The 20,994-nt window shown below is 39.1% G+C and overlaps 1 long non-coding RNA gene across 1 annotated transcript; it reads left to right on the top strand.

Annotated features, from left to right (window-relative positions):
* Positions 1-344: 344 nt before the first annotated feature.
* Positions 345-3,433, top strand: LOC142494360 (uncharacterized). Its single transcript, XR_012801392.1, has 3 exons — positions 345-494; positions 1,520-1,575; positions 3,066-3,433. It is a non-coding gene; the product is annotated as an uncharacterized LOC142494360 (long non-coding RNA).
* Positions 3,434-20,994: the final 17,561 nt, after the last annotated feature.

The following is a 20,994-nucleotide window of genomic DNA, read 5'->3' as shown; positions in this document are numbered from 1 at the left end:
GACAAGGGTCCCACGTCATACGTGGTGGACCCGGTTTTCAATGTTGTAGATGTTGCATGATAACAAAACAGGTATGTGTTAGAGTAATGGTAAAATGTTGCTAATATGTTTAAAGGGATAGGAAAGTACGTATATTTATTCCGTCAGCAATGTGTACTACTCTTTCAGGTCCTACTATATTGTATTAGGAAACAATTTGTTTGTGATCGCTACATGTTATGCAGTCTGCAATGTTACGCTGTATCCACGCATTGAAAGTGAAAATGGTGGTTACAAAAAAAAAAAAAATTTAAACGCAGAGTCAACGCATAACGATTGTTATATTTACCATTCTTCTAGAATTAACTCTTCGCCTGGCTGCAACTGGTCGCTCCAGAAATGCAAGCCATTTTCATCCACGCTTAACCCAACCGCTGAATCCAGTATGGCACATATCTCCTCCAGGCTGCGCTCATAGGAATCGCCACTGCTTTCTTCAAATAATTGGTCGGGAGGTAGGTTCATTTCTTCCGGTTCCCATTCCAATGCAATTTCAGCTGAAAGGCTTGGTACATAATCATAGTACTTTTGTTCTTGTACAATGTGGGTTTCAGGAATGGAGGCTGCAGATATTGCAGCACGTATCGATTCAAACGGATCAGTAGTAGCGGATACATTGCTATTGCCATTAGGAATAAATATGCCTTTCACGACAATATAAGTGCCGTCTTTCAGGATAAATTGTTTTTCCGGGGCAATCTTCCAGAAACCATAGGTGTGTTGTAGCTTATCCTGGTCACGTTCAAAAAAGTCATTACTTGATAAAGTGAATCTTATTGAGGAATTAAAATTCCGTGCATGCTTACGGTCTTGGTAATAAGGATATTTTGCTCGAATGAAATCATCGATTTGGCGTGTGCTTGCTTTCTGTCCGCGACTGTTCAAGATGGCTTCACAGATCATGTACTTATACCCTAAAAGGGGATTAATATTGTTAACGAATTCATCAGCCATGTCTGAGTAGCACAAAAGCTGTGTGCAGGTCTGTGTTATTTGCTCATCAAAATGAATGTGCTGAATGGCTAACAAACTCCTGTTTTTCCTTGTCAAGGTCAACAAAAGTAACTACTTTGACTCCTTATTTCAAACGCCAATTGGATTTGGTTGTCTAATTGGGTTAACAGTTGTGGTTCGTGATATGGGACTGTGGGAGAAACATTTCTCCTTCTTTTATCTCGTTTGTGAAAAACATCCCTAGACTGTGAATGCGTTCACATAGTGTTTTTTTGAAAACTAACAAAGACCAGTGTGTGAAAATATTTCTTAGCCAGGCATATCAGTAAAAACACACCTGCAAAAAGAAATGTTTTTTCCCCGCTTACATTTCTGTGTGTATGTGAAAGTCTGGTTAACTCCCTGTCTGCATGAGTTTAAATACGTGTGTATATATATATATATATATATATATATATATAAATATATCTCTTATAAAAATATATATATATTTATATATAATATTTTATTTTTTTTTATATTGCAGGAGTACACACAACATTGATGGCATTAAGTATACCTTGTATGAAACCTATTTAAATGGTGAGAAACATGATTGAATGAAGTAATAAACATTTGTTTAAGCACAATACTGTTAGAGTCTCATACTTAGGATATTTCTCAAACATTAGGCCTGTATTATTAAAATAGTGTGCTTTCACAAGGAAGCATGAAGTGTATTAGTTTGTGTATACCAGTTTATATAGTACTATCTATATATATATATATATATATATATATATATATATATATATATATATATATATATACACACATATATACATATATATATACACATATATACATATATATATACACATATATACATATATATATACACATATATACATACATATATACACATATACACATATATACATATATATATACACATATATACATATATATATACACATATATACATATATATATACACATATATACATATATATATACACATATATACATATATATATATACACACTCACACACTCACACTCACACTCACTCAGTGTGTGTGTGTGTGTGTGTGTGTGTGTGTATATATATTATTATACATTCTGAGATGTTATAGAAACGAACACACAACTGATTAAAGGACAAAATTACAATGGCCAAGCAAGGCAAAGGTAAGTAATAATTTACACATAATCCTGCTGTACACGTACAAGAAAGATGTTTGCACTTACTTAGGTGTTTTAATAATTGCATGTGACTAATATGCATATGCAATTCTTACATCAATTAACACACCCAAATGCAATGTTTTGCTGCAAAGTCAATGGCAGCTTCTCTAAACTTAGCAACTGGCTCCTGGTGGACCATTACTGAACAGACGATTACAACATAAATATTTATAACACAATTAATTATGAGTGTTAACATTTCCAAAACTTCACGTGTACAAGAACATAGTTGAAAGTTTGGAAACAACACAGTCTTCAGCATACATACAATAGTAATTAGATAATCTGAAGTCAACAAAACAAGGCCAAAGACATATTTTCTGAATTATAACATTTATTTTTTTTGTTCCTTTTGCGAGCGAGTAACAGGCCTGCTTGTTGTCTCTTGAATTTTCCTTTTTCTTTTGCCACCAACTTTAGGCACAACAGAGCCACTTTGAGTGGCCTCTGGCACTTCACGGGCAGGGCTTGTGGCCAGTGACTGTTCACCTACGGGGCTTGTGGCCAGTGACTCACCTACAGGGCTTGTGGCCAGTGACTCACCTACAGGGCTTTTGGGCAGTGATTCACCTACAGGGCTTTTGGGCAGCGATTCACCTACAGGGCTTTTGGGCAGCGATTCACCTACAGGGCTTTTGGGCAGCGACTCACCTACAGGGCTTTTGGGCAGCGATTCACCTACAGGGCTTTTGGGCAGCGACTCACCTACAGGGCTTTTGGGTAGTGACTGTTCACGGACAGGGCTTGTGCCCAGTGACACATGTGAGCAAGTTGGTAGACACTGCACAAGTGATGGTTGGTCTGTTTCATGTGTGTCTTGTTTTGTTTTTGTCGCCTCCTTTGTAGGTGTCTGCTGCTGAATTTGTACAGATGGCAGCGGTAGGATGTCATCAGGAACCTGCACAGCAATGTCTGCTACTTGACCGGTAACATTTGGGCCTGGTGAATGAATATCAGATGAATGTGGTGAAAACTGACCTGCATGAACAGATCCTGGCTGGGAGGTGTTGAATTGTGGTACATTAGTCATTCTCCAGTAATTAGCTTGTGTTTGCTGAACAACTAATGCTTCGAATGAGGTGTTGATTTTTTGCAACTGTTTAGGCACTTCAATGAAGACTCTGTGGAGATGTGCCAATTGTGATACTGTTTCTTCCTGCAGTCCAATCATCCTTTCCAGCACTGTCATCATGTCTGAATGGCGACGATTTTCTGCGTCACTATTTTTCCCTCTGAAGCTACAATTGCATCGTATGTGGAAGTTGATGGACGATTTGGCGGTACAACAGTTTCTATTGGCACCTCTTCATGGTCACATGATTGTATTTCAGTCTCTTCTGTGGCGTCATCCTCATCATACTCATCATCCTCATCACCATGATGTTCTAAAAAGAAATGTACACATTATTAAATGGCATGTTAATGTATGCTGTGTTACTATGTAATTGTACTGTGTCCTAAGTAACACCTAACATGTTAGCATACGTTTTATAACCTCATTAAAAACTACCTTGACTTACGAATAATGTTTGGACTCAGTATGAAATATGAATGAATGAAAAGTTGCTCTAAACTCAGAAGTCCTACATGATAATTAACATCACTAACACAATACATGTTGCCTTACACTTAATTTTCACTGACACTAAGTAATCCTATTTAAAGAAGATGTGCAAAACAAATAATGCACATGACAACATAACATATAGAAGAGCACATATTATATGGGCAGCAAATGATACACTCACCTTCTAGTAGTGTTGAGCTGGCTGACCCAGGTGAAGACACTTGTTCCATCTCAGGTGACACATGTCCTCCAGGGGCAACTATATATAACAATAACATAAGTTTTACATTTACATGTGTAAATATTGAACAAACACTTATTGTATGTTCTGTATTTATGATTAACTAACAACATCAGTTCCTTAACCGAAAATGTGTGTGAAAGTGAACATAAATAGTTGTAATAACACTGTACATGCCTGTGTACTTAGAATTTTTGAGTTCCCTAACATACAACATACTATGTTTCTGCAGTAATGCGTGAGGATAAATAGATTAAATGAGTACATAAAAATCATATGTTGTGTAGTGATATCAGTATCATAATGTACATAACTATCATGAGATGACCATTCACAATGGTTATCATGAAGGTGGTCATATTGCAAAAAGTGTTGTTTTTGGTAGAGGATATGTGTGGTACATTAATCGAAGATGTGGCACACCTGAATGTGGCTGTGACTCAACAAGACAACACATGCAGTGTGTGATAATGTGTCTTTGATAGTAGTTCAACTATAGATATGAGTGAACTAATGTGTGACGTACGCTTTGATAAGTAATGAGTTGTTGGGGCATTTAGTAGCTAGAGTTAAGCTTTCAAATGAGTGTGATTAACTTCAGTTGTGCTATTCAGGTTGTAAGAAAGGTATTCCCTTCCCCAAAAAGCCTAATCAGCCACACCTTTCAATGACTTGAAACAGGTGCAAATGGTGTGAACTAAGTTGACCGTGAAATGAGGCTGTAATTAGTGTGTGTGCTGAACCCCACCCCCTCTGTTGAAGTGTATGCTGTGATGAGATATTAATTGCAGCTGCTTTAACACAATGGTAGATGAGCTAAGTAGTCATCTGCAGTGTTTAAGTTATGAAAACAATGACATAACATATGATACGTGTGCCTCATTATGCTGTCTGTATATGACATAAAGCAAAAATGGACCTTTTCATAAGCAACTATAGATGTGTTAGTGCCAGTGATGTTTGTAGGCCGTTACATGCAATTTCTTTGATGCATGCTTAAAATAGGCAGTAATGTCATGTTTGTCGGAGTAAAATCAATAAAATACACAATAATATGATACATATTTCTGTTCTGTACCTGTAGCTACTAATAATTTCTCATGAACATGTGTTACACGTGTACTACCCTGTTGTTCCCCATCTTCGCCCACCATCAATTGCTTCCACTGCAGCTATGCATTTTGGGAATTCACATGTAAATGAGCACGCAATGGCACGTGCTATATTAGTTACTGCTTTTAGTAGGACTACTACATATATGTCTATTTTGAGATATATATATACAGAATCAGACATATACATATATAGATGCAGGTATGCTTATATTGTGAAGACAGTATAAAAAGCAGTGTAAATATGCAAAATAACTGTAAGCAACGACACGCCTAGTACAGTAATATTTATCACCTGCTGGAAATTGTGACGGATAAATTCCAATGTCACGGTCACCAGCCAAGCCTTCCACGACGACGGTAAGTAATTTTGGCCGAAGCAGCTCCTCCAATGGAGTCAATATGAGACGTTGTGGTGTGGGCCCACCTCCAGTGCCAGTAGCATGCACGCGTTGGTCTTGTATTTTCTTTTTCAATTTGGACCTAATATCATCAAATCTTTTCCGACAATGATACTTGTCCCTGACACTATTCCCACAGGCATTGACACCAATGACTATTGTGTCCCACATTTCTTTTTTGCTTGCTGCACTTGTCCGCCCTTGAAAAACATATAAAAGATATGAGGTAAATGAATAATAATATAAGCACCAGTTTCCTACACTGCTAGCTGTTCCAAGAGATATCAAACATGCTGTTTTATGTGTAATATGTGCAGCACATGAGCATTCACTACTAAACCTATACATGTAAGCAAGGTTGCATTCATATTGTATGCAGTTCTGGCAAATTGACCGGCTGTGTTTATTTGTCCTTGTAAGGCATGATAAAAAGCTGTGTTTCCACACTAATGAACATAGAAAGATATTGTGTACCCATATTTGCATATGAACAAAACTCACATGACCTAGGATCACATGTATTTGAATAATAAATGTAAAGTTACACTTACCTACTAAATGTCCATAGAGACTGTCATAGTGCTCCAGAATGCCAGTGACAAGAGCCCTATTTTCCTGGTCATTGAAGCGAGGATTACGTGGCTTCTCCACACGTTTTTTCCGAGCAGGTTTAGGGTCAGAGCTTGGCTGGTGCTGACTGGACTCTCCTTCTTCCAATGGAAGAGCCTCCAAAAGCTGGCCACCAGCAAGCACGCCACCACCAGACACCCCATCAGCAACTGCGCCACCAGCAGCACTCCCAGCACCAGCACTCCCACTCCTAGCACCAGCACTCCCACTCCTAGCACCAGCACTCACACTCCTAGCACCAGCACTCACACTCCTAGCACCAGCACTCCCAGCACCAGCACTCCCACTCACAGCAACAGCACTCCCACTCCCAGCAACAGCACTCCCACTCACAGCAACAGCACTCCCACTCCCAACAACAGCACTCCCACTCCCAACAACAGCACTCCCACTCCCAGCAACACCACTCGCAGCACCAGCACTCCCACTCCCAACAACAGCACTCCCACTCCCAGCAACACCACTCGGTGCACCAGCAACATCACTCCCCTGAACAGAACGTTCACTCCGACGCGTACTCGCACGAGTAGCACTCCCACTCCCACCAGCATCACTCTTCCCACGCTTTGCGGGCATACTTCCAGCACTCACAAAAAACAGACAAGAAATGTACAGGCAATCACACGACCCACTTCCACATATAAAACAAGACAAAGATGTAAACAAAACAACAAAGGACAAAGCTCACCCAATACACAACAAGTCTCTCAGTCAATATGCAAATCTTCAATCGTCCAGCTCTGTGCGTCTCTCTCTCTCTCTCACTCCCAACAACACAGAGAATGATTAGCAGTACACGTTGCCTTTAAATATGGCGCGCAATCAAAAACATGCTTGTTTCGCCTGATTCAGCAAGATTTGTGATTGTGCAACCTAACAGCACCCCGCCACGCACGCCGATACACCTGTGTGTGATCGGCTCATCATCGTGAGAGTGGGCGGATTTGTTTTCTGGTTGATTTTGAATGTATTCGGCACTTACTGCATACGGAGAGGGAAAAACGCCAATAACATGACTAATCGATAAGCTTGCCGATTTCACATAATCGTCGCTTACTGCATGAGGCCCTATATCACAAAGGGCCAAATACTGTACATGAAACTCTGTTAAAGTACAGTAGGATTGGTTGATGTACCATGTGACTGTCAAATGTGACCTTACAGGGCGTATACAAGGCTGGGCAGATCACATTTGACAGGAAGAAGAGTTAAAAGCAACATCTGGTTGAAGAGAGAAAAGAAAAAGAAAGAAGAAATACTACAGTAACTAGAGACTGCTCTTCAATCACCAGAGAATCCATTGCTTCAGGTCAAATTAAAATTAAGAGTCCATCACCCTTCATCAAGCATGGCATCAGACTGGAAGAGGCCATCGGACCTTGATCTATTTTAACAGACTTTTTTGGTTTGTTTGTTTCTTTTGTGCCATCAGACGAGGTTTTTAGTTTGTATTTTTGTTTTGTTTTTACCATCAAGCATGGGATTATTTTAATGGTTGTTGTGTTTTTGTTTTTTATTAGCTTTCGGGCTGAGATTGTTTCGTGGTTGTTTTTTTTATGATTGGATGAATCTGTGGGGTTCCCCTGAGGATGAGGGGGGGGGGGCTTTAACCCGGTAGGGGTAAGTAATACTTCTACAGTATCTATTTAGGTGTATATTGATTGGTAATCTGGCTACCTAGGTCCCCTTTGAGGAATTTGATTGCAACAGTGACAATGCATTTATTGGCTTAGTTTTTATTCTGTTATTATTTATTGTAATATATATATTTTTTATGTATGTTTAAATACTTTTCAATGGACAAAAGGCCTTTTAGCCACATTGGGATAATAGGACTATTGTCCATTACTGTGTGTGGAGGGTACTCTTGTTAGGGGTAAGTGGTGTGGGTTATGAGGGCAGTTGTCCTGGGGAGTGTGGTTAGGCCTCTCTGGAGGTGGGGTGGTGAGAGGGGTTAAATCCTTAATAACCTAATGGTTAGTAAAATTACCTTTACTAGAAAATAAGGTAATGAAAGGGGGTAATTAATGTATTTTACTATTCTGCATGTATCTTTAGTCTCCAGTAGCTTACTATTGCTTGCCAATGTTGTTATATAGATCCCCATTGAGAGGGCTTAGTAGCCGTCACCCAATGGTTTAATGGTTGAAATTTATTTTTAATGTTCTGTTCTATTGTTTTTATATATATTTGTAATTGTTTTATACTTAATGCCTATAACCACTATGAGCCACATTTGACTAATAGGAATATTAAGGCATTTGTCTAGAGAGGGGGGGAGGGGGTAGAAGGGGAGTGTGGATGAAGGGGTATTTGCCCTGGGAAGGGTGGTTAGGCATCTGTGGGGGGTTGCCAAAGTGGTTTAAACCGTCATTACCTTATGGGCTAGTAAAGCACTGGGCATTAAGGTGGGCAAGTGGGATAGGCAGTGTAATTTTATGTTAATATAAACCCCTTTGTAGCCCTTTGTGGTCGGCTAGTTATGGAAACCCATGAGTTTTTGACCCATGGGCTAGTGTAACGCCTGTATACCCGCATACCTGGCCAGTCCCCAGTACTGAGGTGGGTAAGGTTATAACACGCACCCACAGCAGTGAGGGCGTGCCTGGAGTGTGGTAATGCGTTGCCGGGCCTGTTGAGAAAGGGTTAACGTATACTTGCAACGTCCAGGATGCCAGAGTTTGGATAGTAATGTCCGTGTGCCAGAGTTCAGGGGTTATAGAGAGCAGCGTGGTGATGTCCGTAAGCCAGTGTTCAAGGTTTGGAGAAGGCAGCGTAGTAGTATACGAATGCAGGGTTCAAGGGCAGGAGAAAGCAGGGTAATCCAATTCAAAGCAGAGTTCAAGCCAGGGAGATCCAAAGGTAAGAAGGGACAGGAACCAGCGCTGAAAGAGACAGGAGAGACAAGCATAGAGACTGCACACACAGGGGTCACAAGAAGCTATGCAGAGCAATGAGCTAGAGGACAGACAGGGATTATAAAGGAGGGAGCACCAATGGGAGAGGAAGGAGGAGCAGAGAGTTGAGTGAGAGGTTGCAGGGATAGGTCAGAAGGAGCAAGGGAGGAGCCAGGTGAATCACACAGGGATATGTCTTGTACGCTATGGGAGGCGGAGCCAGGGCTCTGGGAAAGCCTATACCTGGAGTGTGTGCGCGCCCTCTGTAAGGGTTGGATGCGCGCACACAGTGTGTGCCCGGGAGCGCGAGGAGCGTCACGCCGTGGGGACGCTCACCAAGGAAGGCGAGAGAGCAGGAGAAGCGATTGAAGGAGATAATGTGGCAGGTGGGGAAATAGAGGGACGCCGCAAGCTGTGAGTACCGCGGAGGGGATCGGGTGCCTGGCGAGGTGTGCGCACCTCAAGGGGAACGCGCGTGACAGCTGGACACGCGTCCGGGCATGTCGCAGAGGAACGGGTGCGGGAGGAAGAAGGGACAGATGGACGAGGAGGCGAGGGAGGAAGGTCAGAGGCAGAGGGAGCAGGGGTGACTGGGAGACATTGGGAAGCACGAATCCCCTGAACCATCACAGCCAGTAAGTGGTTAATATGTACTGTAATGCATTTTAAATACTATTTTATCACTGATTTTATGGAAAATAGCTGAAGCGCTCAAATGCAGGTATATCTCAAAATGATAATAAGCCAGACCACTGTACCAGGGTACTAACAATTGATATAGTACCTATTGTGTCATATAATGGGTACTATCCTCCTGAAGACAGGTGGTGTGTGGTGCAACCCACTCACATCTGTCTCATCGGCAGGTTCCCCTGAAAAATATGCAAATACTCACATCCTGGTAGGGCAGGCAGGCAGGCTGTGCAGCTACTCAATGCAATACAGGGAAAAGGGAGACCAAAAAGCGCACCAGCACAAACGGAGCAGGAAGAAACCAGAACAAAAAAATGATTAAAAGGGCACTTTAATGCGGCAAAAGACCCATCCAATGCATTTCGAACGCTGCGACGTTCGAAATGCATTGGATGGGTCTTTTGCCACATTAAAGTGCCCTTTTAATCATTTTTTTGTTCTGGTTTCTTCCTGCTCCGTTTGTGCTGGTGCGCTTTTTGGTCTCCCTTTTCCCTGTATCACTGATTTTATGCTGATTTAGCTTGCCATTATGTTGGCCATTATATACAATAATTTACCTAGTTACAGTAATTGTGCCGCCATTTAATATGAAATTAAAGAAATTACCTGATGATAGTCATCCAACATGTTTGAAGAAGGCATGTAGAGAGGTCACTGATTTGAAGACTGCATTTTCTGCATGTCTTGTACATGTGAAGTAATTACATCAACTACTGTACAGTATATTAGGCATTGTTGTAGACACATTTGAGTATGTGTGTGGGTTGATTAAAGGATGGAAGGTGTATTTGCAATGTATGATAAGAATTATATTATGGTTAATAATGTGGTTTGCTGTAATTACCCAGAGGAACCTAATTCTTTTGTGATTCTGCAGTATTGCCAACTGGTTGGATGTATAGGCCAAATTCTGCATTTAAATTCAATAAAACATTGTCATTAGCTTAATTCTCTGTTGTTGTAAAATCAGAATTTAGCTTAACAGGTTGCTTGGAAGATGTCTCTTGTTGGCAAGTTGTATTGTTTGATGCTGCTCTAATTCTGTAGTCATCATTCGACAATTTTGTTTCACAGAAACAATCCCCATGTTCTGATAATTGGAAAGGTACAAAAGTTGCCTTCTTTTATCCAGGATTTCATAGGGTTGGCATACATCAATTAACAATTTCAACTTTTAAACAAAAGGACACACACAGTATCTCATCAATGGCTTTATAATTGGTTTTATTAACCCCTGATTAACCCTTGCAACATGCATACATTATACATACTGTATATTGTAAAATTATGTATTACATTAAATAATAAGAGGACATGTGCCACATGTAATATTGATGATACAACAAATATCGCTGATGATTTAAGGTAAGTACAATAAATACCTTTTTAATGCAATGCACTCTTTCAAATCAATATACAAAAACTATTATTTATAGTAGATAGCACCCAAGATGCCTTCTTTGTGCTTAAAGTAAATGTTATTGTCATGTAAACTGTATACTCTATTTACTAATTACTATACAGTATGTTACATTTTTGTATCTTAAGACTGACATGAAAACATCAATGCAACATATTTAAGTAGTTGGGAAACAATGCAGTTCTAAACTGTTTTGTCATTTGCCTATTTCAACAGGCATCATAGAAGAGCTACTACCCCCCCCCCCACTTCCCTTCCCCCGATGATGGGGGTCAACCACTCCTCCTGCGTGGCACATATGGCCCAGGCTTGCTCCATGTTCCCTCTCCCCCTTCTGTGAGAAATATCCTTGTTTTTTCTCCACCCATGTCCCCCCTGTGGAGCCTACTTCTCCTTCACATCCACCAGCCCAAGCACAATGGAGCAAGGGACTGAAAGTGAGACCGTGCAGTTTTCACAGTGCCACAGAATGTGCATTGTATCACTTTGCCTGGAATTTTGTGTGGTTCCAATGCATGTACAGTGGGACATCGTTAGTATGGGTGAGGTAGTTGATGAGACATGGACATGCACCAGTATACAGAACACTTGTAGCAAAAAAAGGGGATCTTCTGAGCAAGTGACCTCTTGCAGCTTTTATATTTTGGGGTGATTCTTCCCCAACCAGAGACTTGAATGACACAGAAACATTGCCTTCATTTATTCTACTTCTGAAGCTGATACTAGCTGAGATGCATGTCTTCTAAGTCACTATGTTGAAGTATGTGAGTTCTTGCATTTCTATTTCTCACTAATCAGTTTTATTTTTCCTTTTTAACTTATGCTGTTTCGCCGAGAGTTTTGAGCTTGTGCAGTTTCCTCCAAGCTTTTCTACTAAAAAGTACACTGGTAATTACTGTAACTCCATATTATGTTATTTCTAAGGAGAATTTAGAAAGTGTTGAATAGTTTTGCAGTGCAATGATACCTGCAGTTTTCTCAACAACTTTTGTGGGTTCATTGAACCTTTAAATGGTAGTAGATTTATAAGTTACTGTATATATAAAGAGATAAGTGACTTCCTATTGTGCATGTGAAAGATACAGTGTTAGATTGCTGAACATTGTACATTTATACAAATGCTCACGACTCATTCATTTTCCTTTCCTTCAGAATAATTACCAAATTATGTAATCTTATAATCTTCTGAAAGCCAACGCATGAAATGCAAAGGACTCAAAGTACAAATGCTGTGGATAATACAATCAAAGTTTTTTTACTCTTAATTTAACCTTGAGTCTTTACTCTTTATGCAGAAATATATGGTGGAAAATATTCTATACAACATATCTTGTAGAGCTTTAGGGCCCTATTTTATAAACTTTGAAGAGGGTTCTTCAGTCAACCCCCCCCCCCCACATTTGAATTATTAACAAATTGCAAAACCCTCTTCACCCTACCATATAAAATGGTGAAGAGTAAGCTGAAGCAACAGATGACAAATCTGTTACTACATTTTCAGTCAACATTCAACTGAGCATGTAAATGAGTAATTTTCACCAAATTACATACAGTAATTACATGTAAAACTCAGAAGAGCTGCAATATGGCAATTAGAGCTTTCCGCATTGCAGATTCTTGATTCATCTAGTCTAGGAAGGCGACCTAGTGAGCCAAACCACACTCCTCACTCTATCTTTGAGCCATATTTATTAATTCAATTGCAACCTTCCAGCTTGGTAGTAGTAAATATTTCCTATTATGGCCCATTCACTTGAAGCGCTAGTAAATATTGCCCTTTATGTCTCTAGGTATCATGATTACTACCTTCTAACATAAATGGGCTTTGCCAGAACATTATGGACGTCTCTCATTTACTCCATTGCTGTTCCATGATCTGCGCCTTCAACCACTCTTCCTCTCACAAGTCTACCTGGTTTATTTTTTGTTCAATGCAAACAAAAGGGACTTGGGGTGGCACACCCACAAATACAAATACGTGATGGTATCCTGTGAATGTTTAATACAGAAGTGTGATCAGTGAAGTAACCAATAAAACAGTGATGGTGCAAGTATTATTAAGTACAGGTAGTTCTTGTTATCCAACGTTTCACTTTACAATGAATGGTATGACCAACGCTTTACAAAGCAACCCCAAGGGCTGTTTTTCGATGCCGGAATGCATTATCCAACGCCTGAATGCGTTATCCAACACTCACCACCACTGATTTACATGGGACTCGCTTTACAACTGTTTTACTATCCAACACTACTTCCAGAACAGATTCCGTTGGATAACCGAGGACTGCCTGTAAATAATCATTTGTGCAGTAATAGTGGTAATGTATCTCCACTCAACCCTTAAGGAAGAAATTGTCTTGAAGTTTCTTCTAGTAAAGTTGTCTTCATGAAAAATTTTAAAAAACAGAAAAAACAAACACAAGAGTGCAGGATTGCAATGGTTCAGCAATAGAAAATGTAGTCCTCCAAAATGTCTACTCACATTTTAAATGTACTGTAAAAAGTAAACATTGTAGTAATCAATGGCAAAGAAGTATCTGTGATCTCTTGGGTTTTAGTGATCTCGAGAGAAAGCAACAAACGATAGCGCAGACAGTATAAAATCAAATATACTTGATATACTTTGACATACACTATGTCAAAGACAGGTAAAAAAAACCTCCAGAGTGTGAACTTACAGAATGACCACTCTTTTGGGCATATAAAACAATATAGAAAGGGGAAAGGGCGAGTCACGATCTCACCGCTTCCTAAGTATTGGAACCTGCTGTGATTGGATGTCAGCCTGTGCCACTTACGGTTGCAGCAGCCCAGAAAGCGACACTCGATATTTCGCAGGCCTCTCTCCTTCTCTTACTGTCAGGGATATCGGGGCTCTAATAAATAGTAACTACAGTAAGTCCTTTTATGGCCCTTTCAATTGTAGTGCTAGTAAATATTGCCCTTTATATCATGACTACTACACTACTTTTTGCCTTAAATGGGCTTTTCCAGAACATTATAGGCAGTTTCTCACTCCTTTACTCGATTACTGCTCTATGATTTGCGCCTTCAACCACTCGTCCTCTCACTAGTCTACCTGGCTTACTTTTTGTTTAGGCCCAATAGGGGCCTAACTTCACCGTACATTTATACTATTTTTGCCATGTCTCTTTTACAAACAACTTCTGTCTGGACTTACCTTATAAATAAATATAACATGTTATACTGCATAAATAAATGGAAAGAAAAAGACCAAAATGTCTTGCAAGGATGAATTCACAAGAGGCAGCTGATATATATCTGTTTGCCTGGTTTGCCTGGTGAGTTGAATTCCCTGTCACTGATGTTGCATCAAATAAGAGTCAAACTGACTAAATTTAGCATAAAGTTAAAATCAATGGTTTAGTAAAGAAGATGCCCCGTGCTCTCTGGAGTAATGTTGCTATAGTAGTGTATGTTGCTGTCAATGTCTAACTGGCTGAGGGCTAAAATACTTGATTTTCTTGGTAGTAGGAACCAAGGAGAGTTTAATAATAAAGAACTTAGGCAGTTTAATAATTTGTAGGCTTGCCTGTTAGAAAACAACAATGTACTATCTTGTATCTGGTCCACAGTGACCTAGGTTACTTACACTGGCGACACACTTTATTCGAGCTCGGCTAGTCCCACGAATTTGGGTATACCCGGGTGTATTGAGGTTTGTGACTGTTTTCTGCCCGAGTGCATTGAGGTATTTTCCATGCTGGGATTGAAGCATTTTATTCCCGCTGGCTGCAATACTGCACAGTATATATATATATACTGCATTACAATTCATGAATTTATGCCATCTGGTAGACACGCGAAGCATTGCAGCCTATTAAATCCTAATCATTATCATTTAACAGATCAGCCGCCCGTCAGCCAGGCATGAACCCAGGCTGGGAAGGCAAACGCAACGGGGCTTGTCAGAGGTGAGGAGCGGCTCATTCCAGGTATCTGCCAGGTACATACCGGGTATTTGCTCGAATAAAGTGTGTCGGTGCAGTATTTACATTAGCCACAAGGCAACATCAATAAAATGCAAAATAAGTGACAGGAACTCTGTGATTTTAGTGATAAACGGTGGTAATTTTTCTGTGGTGAAGATTAATGCACAACTCATATTCAGAAGGAATTAATAAACTGTAGTATACTTTACATATACAGTATAGGGATGAGGTTATGTATATTATTGTGTTAATAAGGCATATACTGTTTTTACGATATGTCATATTCAGCAAATTATACTTTGCAGTAGGGGTCTGACGAAGCCAATATGTTCACAGGTTTTCCCAGATTTGCAGTTAGAAGACTGAGCTTGAAAGCTGAAAATGTATTAATAGCAGCAATCGTAGTTGAAATCACCAGAAGGTATCTTGGAAACAGCATATAGAGGTGATCTGAATTACCCCAGCGGGAGGGACCTGCGACATTTGCCTGTCCTCTGGGTATCACAGCGTCCCCCTCCATGTGGTCCATGTCTCCAGGAGTGGTTGACGTTGCCGACATCCATTGCTGTAGTGATGCTCCTCTCTCGATTTTTTTTTTTTATAGCATCGAATCCGCAGACGGATTTTAATGGGTCGGCTGAATTATGTTAAAACGATCCGTGGGGTTCTGGGAAACGGAGGTAAGTATCTCCGGAAGCGGGGGGTCCCTGGAGCTGAAATTTACAGGGTTCAGCTCCAGTAATCCCCTGCTTCAACCCTGTTTGGAAAAAAAATAGTGCTTGGATTGTCGCTTATTTCGCCCACTACCTATTCTTGCTCCATTATCCCTCCTAGCTACTGTATCTCTTTTACTTACCCACATGCCTTTCCCTTATTTGTAAATGTAACTATGTGTTCATCATTTTATATACATTCTCATTTATAGTTTTATTCTTTTTATCTCCTTTTTTTTTTTTAGCTCCGTCTTGTATTGTATAATTCAGTTTGCACGATAGTGTATTTTTTTATGGGACTTTACAAAATGGCCTTCACTTCTTAGTGAATCCTGCTTTTGGCTTCATGTCTTATAAAACGATAAAGAAACGCAAAAGCACTGATTTTATCACTGCTTTGTGAATCGGCCCCTGTCTCTTTAATTTCTTAATTGGACTCAGTTGGCCGCCATTTTTTCCCTGCCTCTTGCCGAGCGCCTCAGTTCTCTTCAGGACGTCTCGGATGAGGACTCCTTTTCAGCCTGGTAAGTACATTTGTCTTGAATTCCTAATTTACCTAGGAAACTCACCACTTCTTCAAGGTTCTTCATGGTAAAGGCATTACCACTCTTTAACACCAGCAATCCAAAGTGAAAAGTCCATCGGTATCGCACGCCATTTTCTCTTAGGAGTTTCGTGATGGGCTGGAGCGAGCATCTGTTTTAAAAGTTGTGGGATAGTTATCCATAGATGTGGAATTTCTTGCAATTTGACTGAGGGCATTTTTATTTTGAAGAAGTGGAACCGCATAATTATATCCCTGGGTGCTTCATTCGGGTGAGGCCTTGTGGCACCTATCTAAGTGAAGCTCGGCCTCTGTTTTGTCAGGCAGAACTGACGTTAACGATTTTGAAATGAACTCCTCAATGTCAGTGATATTTTCTGTCACTCCACGGATTCTTACATTGTTCATCCTGTCTCTGTTCTCTGTCCTGTCTGATGTCAGAGACTTGTTTTTTGAGGTAAGAGTTTGCTTTTTCGATTTTGTGTACTGACTTTATTGTGGCATTGACTTTAGATTCCAGCTCATCCATCCAGACACCTATAGAGGTTATATCTCTTCTCAGCTCCTGCATCTCTTCGTGGAACGAGGATTTTAGATCACAAAACAGTGTTTTCAAGTCTGCTTTCAAGTCACTACTTGTGACTAATGCCCTCTCCAAACTATTGCTCCGCTTTCTCCATGAATCCCGTTCCGTGTCAGAACTGTAGTTTAATGTAGGGGCCACTGATCTGCCCGAGCGTGCCATTTCGGTAGCTTTGAAGTACTTTGTTAAAACTGGGGAAGGCCTGCTTCTCAAGTCCCTTGTTGTCATCCTAGGTTCAATCGCTCTATTTTCAGTATGTTTACTGTACCTTCGATTTGCACGGTTTTGATCAAATGCTGTATATTTTGAACTAAATCTACATTTTGGACCATCTCAGCTACAAATGTACTCTAGTGCTTAGGCTCAGTGACTGAAGTAGATGAGTCTGGCAGCAGCATTTGGATTGACTGGATTTGGGACAGTAGACGAGGGGAATGACAGCTAGGAGAAGGTTTCAGTGGTCAAGTCGAGACAAGGTAAGTGAGTGAATTAGGATTTTAGTTGCATCATGAGTGAGAAAAAGGCATATCCAAGTAATATTTTGGAGGTGGAGATGGCAGGACGTATTGATGGAGAGAATGTGAAGAATGAAGGAGAGGGCAGAGTCAAAGACGACCCCTAGGCAGCAAGCTTCAGGTGTTGTGAGATTGTGTAGTTATTGACAGTGAGGGAGAGCGTTGGTGTTGCAGCAGAAGTGGAAGGGGAAAATACTATTTGTTCTGTTTTGGACATGTTAAGTTTAAGGTAATGGTGTGACTTCCAGGAGGACACTGCGGAGAGACAGACAAGATAGCGGGGGAGAGTTCAGGGGAGGAGAGGTAAATTTGGGTGTCATCTGCATAGAGATGATACTCAAAGCCACAACATGTAATTACTATTTCACTTTGTGGGACACACATGTCTAAATTAGAACATTCAGTTTATATACATTAATATTACTCAGGTAGATCAGGTAGTTAAGAATAAAACAACAAAAATATCAAGGTAAAATTGAGTTGCAGTTGCTTCATAACTGTAATGAATACACAAATATGATTAAAAAAATGAGGTGGAAAAAAACATTTAAATGAGAACACCAAAAAATGATGCTTTCATGAATTACTTTTTGTAAATTGGGTAGTTTGGCTCTTACCAAACTGGTTTCATAAGTTCATACCACTCCATTTGACATGTTTTCTCATGCTTTTTAACATAAAGTTCCTTTAGTTGTATACTCTGGCACAAAGTATACAATTGATGCAGTGTGCAGAAGTCCCGAGTAGTCTTACAATGTCTTGCAGTAAATATAATTATAATATGAAACCTGTATAAAAATCTTTCCTGCATATTGTTTCCTTGGCAACATACACCCTATATAGCACACTTATCCAGAGGAACAGTCTGTCAAGTAAAAATGTAATTAGGAAATGTCTTTAATGTAATATGTGTTATGTGCTATAAATGTATACATTCATTTGATGATCATTATGAGTAATTAATAAGTATTACAGCTACAATATACAGCACCATTACAGTATAGTAGTACTGTAAGCTTTATGTATTGTATTTACATGAAAGCAACAACTGCTGTAAAAATTAATAACATGTTTTAAAACATCTATATTATATATATTATAGTATCCCTTTTCTGGGAAACAGTGGTGTAACTACAATTTTTGGGTCCCCTGCAAACATTTTTGAAATGTCACTGTCTGTCACTCTCTTCTCCCCTCCCCTCTAACTCTTCCCCCACTCTAAATCTCCCCCTTTATAACTCTCCCATCTCCTCTCTAACTTTCTCTGCTTCTCCTCTATCTCTTCCCACCCTCCCTCTCTAACTATCCCCTTCTCTCTAAGTCTTCCACCCTTTCCCCAAACTCCTATTTACTGTGCATTGAAGTTAGTTATATACAGTATAGTTAGTTTATGAGACATTTTCAGGAACTACGTGAATGTCTATTCTCAAGCAATGAATGTGTAGCAATTACAAATGATAAGTAAAAAATAGATATTGAAATCAAAACCATAATAAAGTATACTAACTACAGTATTACAAGTAGATTCAATTATGAGAAAGGAATTATGTTGCAGTTATATTACTGGAAATGTTATTAAAAAAAAATCCAAAAAATTTATATGAAAAACAATTATGCTGGATATTATTAGTGTAAAAAGGTTTTCTAAAATATTAATGGCCACGTTATTATACATTATTATGTTGTACAGCACCAAAATGAAAAGAACATAAAAATAAAGCAAATGACATCCCATTAGGATGCATTAGTGCTTAACGGGCCAATTGTCTCAGTATGCTTCTACATGGAAAATATAATCTGGTGTATTTTAATACAGTACAGATGTTTTGAAAAATTAGATGGGGATAAAAAGTAGAAAAGTATTATGTCTAGATATTCATTATACTCTATTCTTCTATTAAATATGATTTTGACTTGGTCAAGGCAATTATTTTTTTAGTTTATATTATCCGTGAACTTTTTTGTACTAGAAGCACTATAATTTTTTTTATTAGTATGCATTTCATCATTTCACCTGCATTAAAGGAAAGTTTGCCATTATTATTTTAATTATTACTAAGAGAAAAATATTTTAACAATATATTACCACAGAAGGTATATACAAGTGAATAAAAATGTATAATTGTCTAAATAATAATACATTTTTAATTCCACATATATTATGTATAATTTTAGATGAAGTCCAACTATGAATAGTATATACAGTAACACTTAGATAGATCGTTTAAATGCAACTAATGTACAGTAAGTGCACTGGAATAAAGATCTATGAAAGGAGTTTACAATCCAAGAAGTATACTGGAAGACAAGTATGGACTCAAGGAGTAAGTGTGCGTGCAGTGAATTATACAATTTATTTAAATAAAGTTCAGAATGTGAGAGAGGATAAATTTCTCTAAAAGTTTTAAAAGATAATTTTAAGCCATTATTAAGGGGCTTTTCACTAAACTTTTATATGATTTAACGCTTGTTAAGTGCATTTTACAAGCGATTTTGCTTGTGTAGATATACACAAATCTTTGATAACAAACTGTATCAAAATTGCTTGTAAAAAAACTTTTTGAAGATTGTTAGCACTCTTGCTATGACAAGGTGTGTTGTAGTTAAAATGCTATTTTTTGCTAGTGACTGCTATTTACAAAGCTCTGAGATGCCAATTGCGCATTACATACTCGCTTTTATTTCTATCGCCTAAAGGGTGTTAATAGGGTGTCCTATAAACGAAGGCAATACTTTTCTAAACTCCACATGGTATATTCGATCACTCACCGTTCTGAACTAATTTGAGAATTTCTACAGGTTTTTTCCATGTGCCTATATACCTTATTCTCATACTTTTTAATTACTGTTTAAATCAAACAGTGATACATTTTTTATCTATTAAAAGTTATGTTTTATAATTCTTGAAGTAATTTCAGTGAAATGTGGTTGGGATCCAAATAGAACACTGCAGCAGACCCGGAAGGGTATTCCATATTGCACCAAGGGATGGTTTTTACTATATATCTTTTAAATTCCAAAGTGTGGAGAATATTATAAATACAATTCTCCTTTTTCTGTCTTATCATTTGATTTTTGTGTATTTGTTACTTTGGGGCTTATGCAGAGAGGAACGGTAAAAAAGTTTAAAATGGCTGTAAAATAGCCACAGATTTGCCGTTAGTGAAGGTGTTATGCAGAGAACGTCGTTAACTCATTTCGGCAAAAAACTGCAAATTGCCAACTTTTCCTGGCGATTTGAAACTCGCCATACTAATGCACATATTGGCATGTTCCAGCGATTCGGAGCTTCTTGAATACCACGCTATATTAGCATGGCGAGTTTCAGGTTCTCGCCACGAGTTTGGCGAGTTTTACAGCTCTGAAAGCACTTTTAAAAATCGCGCCATTTTCTCCCGAGTTTAAGGATTTCTGGCTAGTTTTTTCACCACAAGATGGCGCTATTTCCTTATCTATGCTCTCTGCATGAGCCCCTTTGTGCGCTGTCTTACAGTGCTGTTGTTAAT

This window comes from Ascaphus truei, chromosome 5 (assembly GCF_040206685.1).
Source record: "Ascaphus truei isolate aAscTru1 chromosome 5, aAscTru1.hap1, whole genome shotgun sequence".
Taxonomy (NCBI): Eukaryota; Metazoa; Chordata; class Amphibia; order Anura; family Ascaphidae; genus Ascaphus; species Ascaphus truei.
Note: the sequence above shows the minus strand (reverse complement) of the source record. Positions and strands in the feature narration are given on the sequence as shown.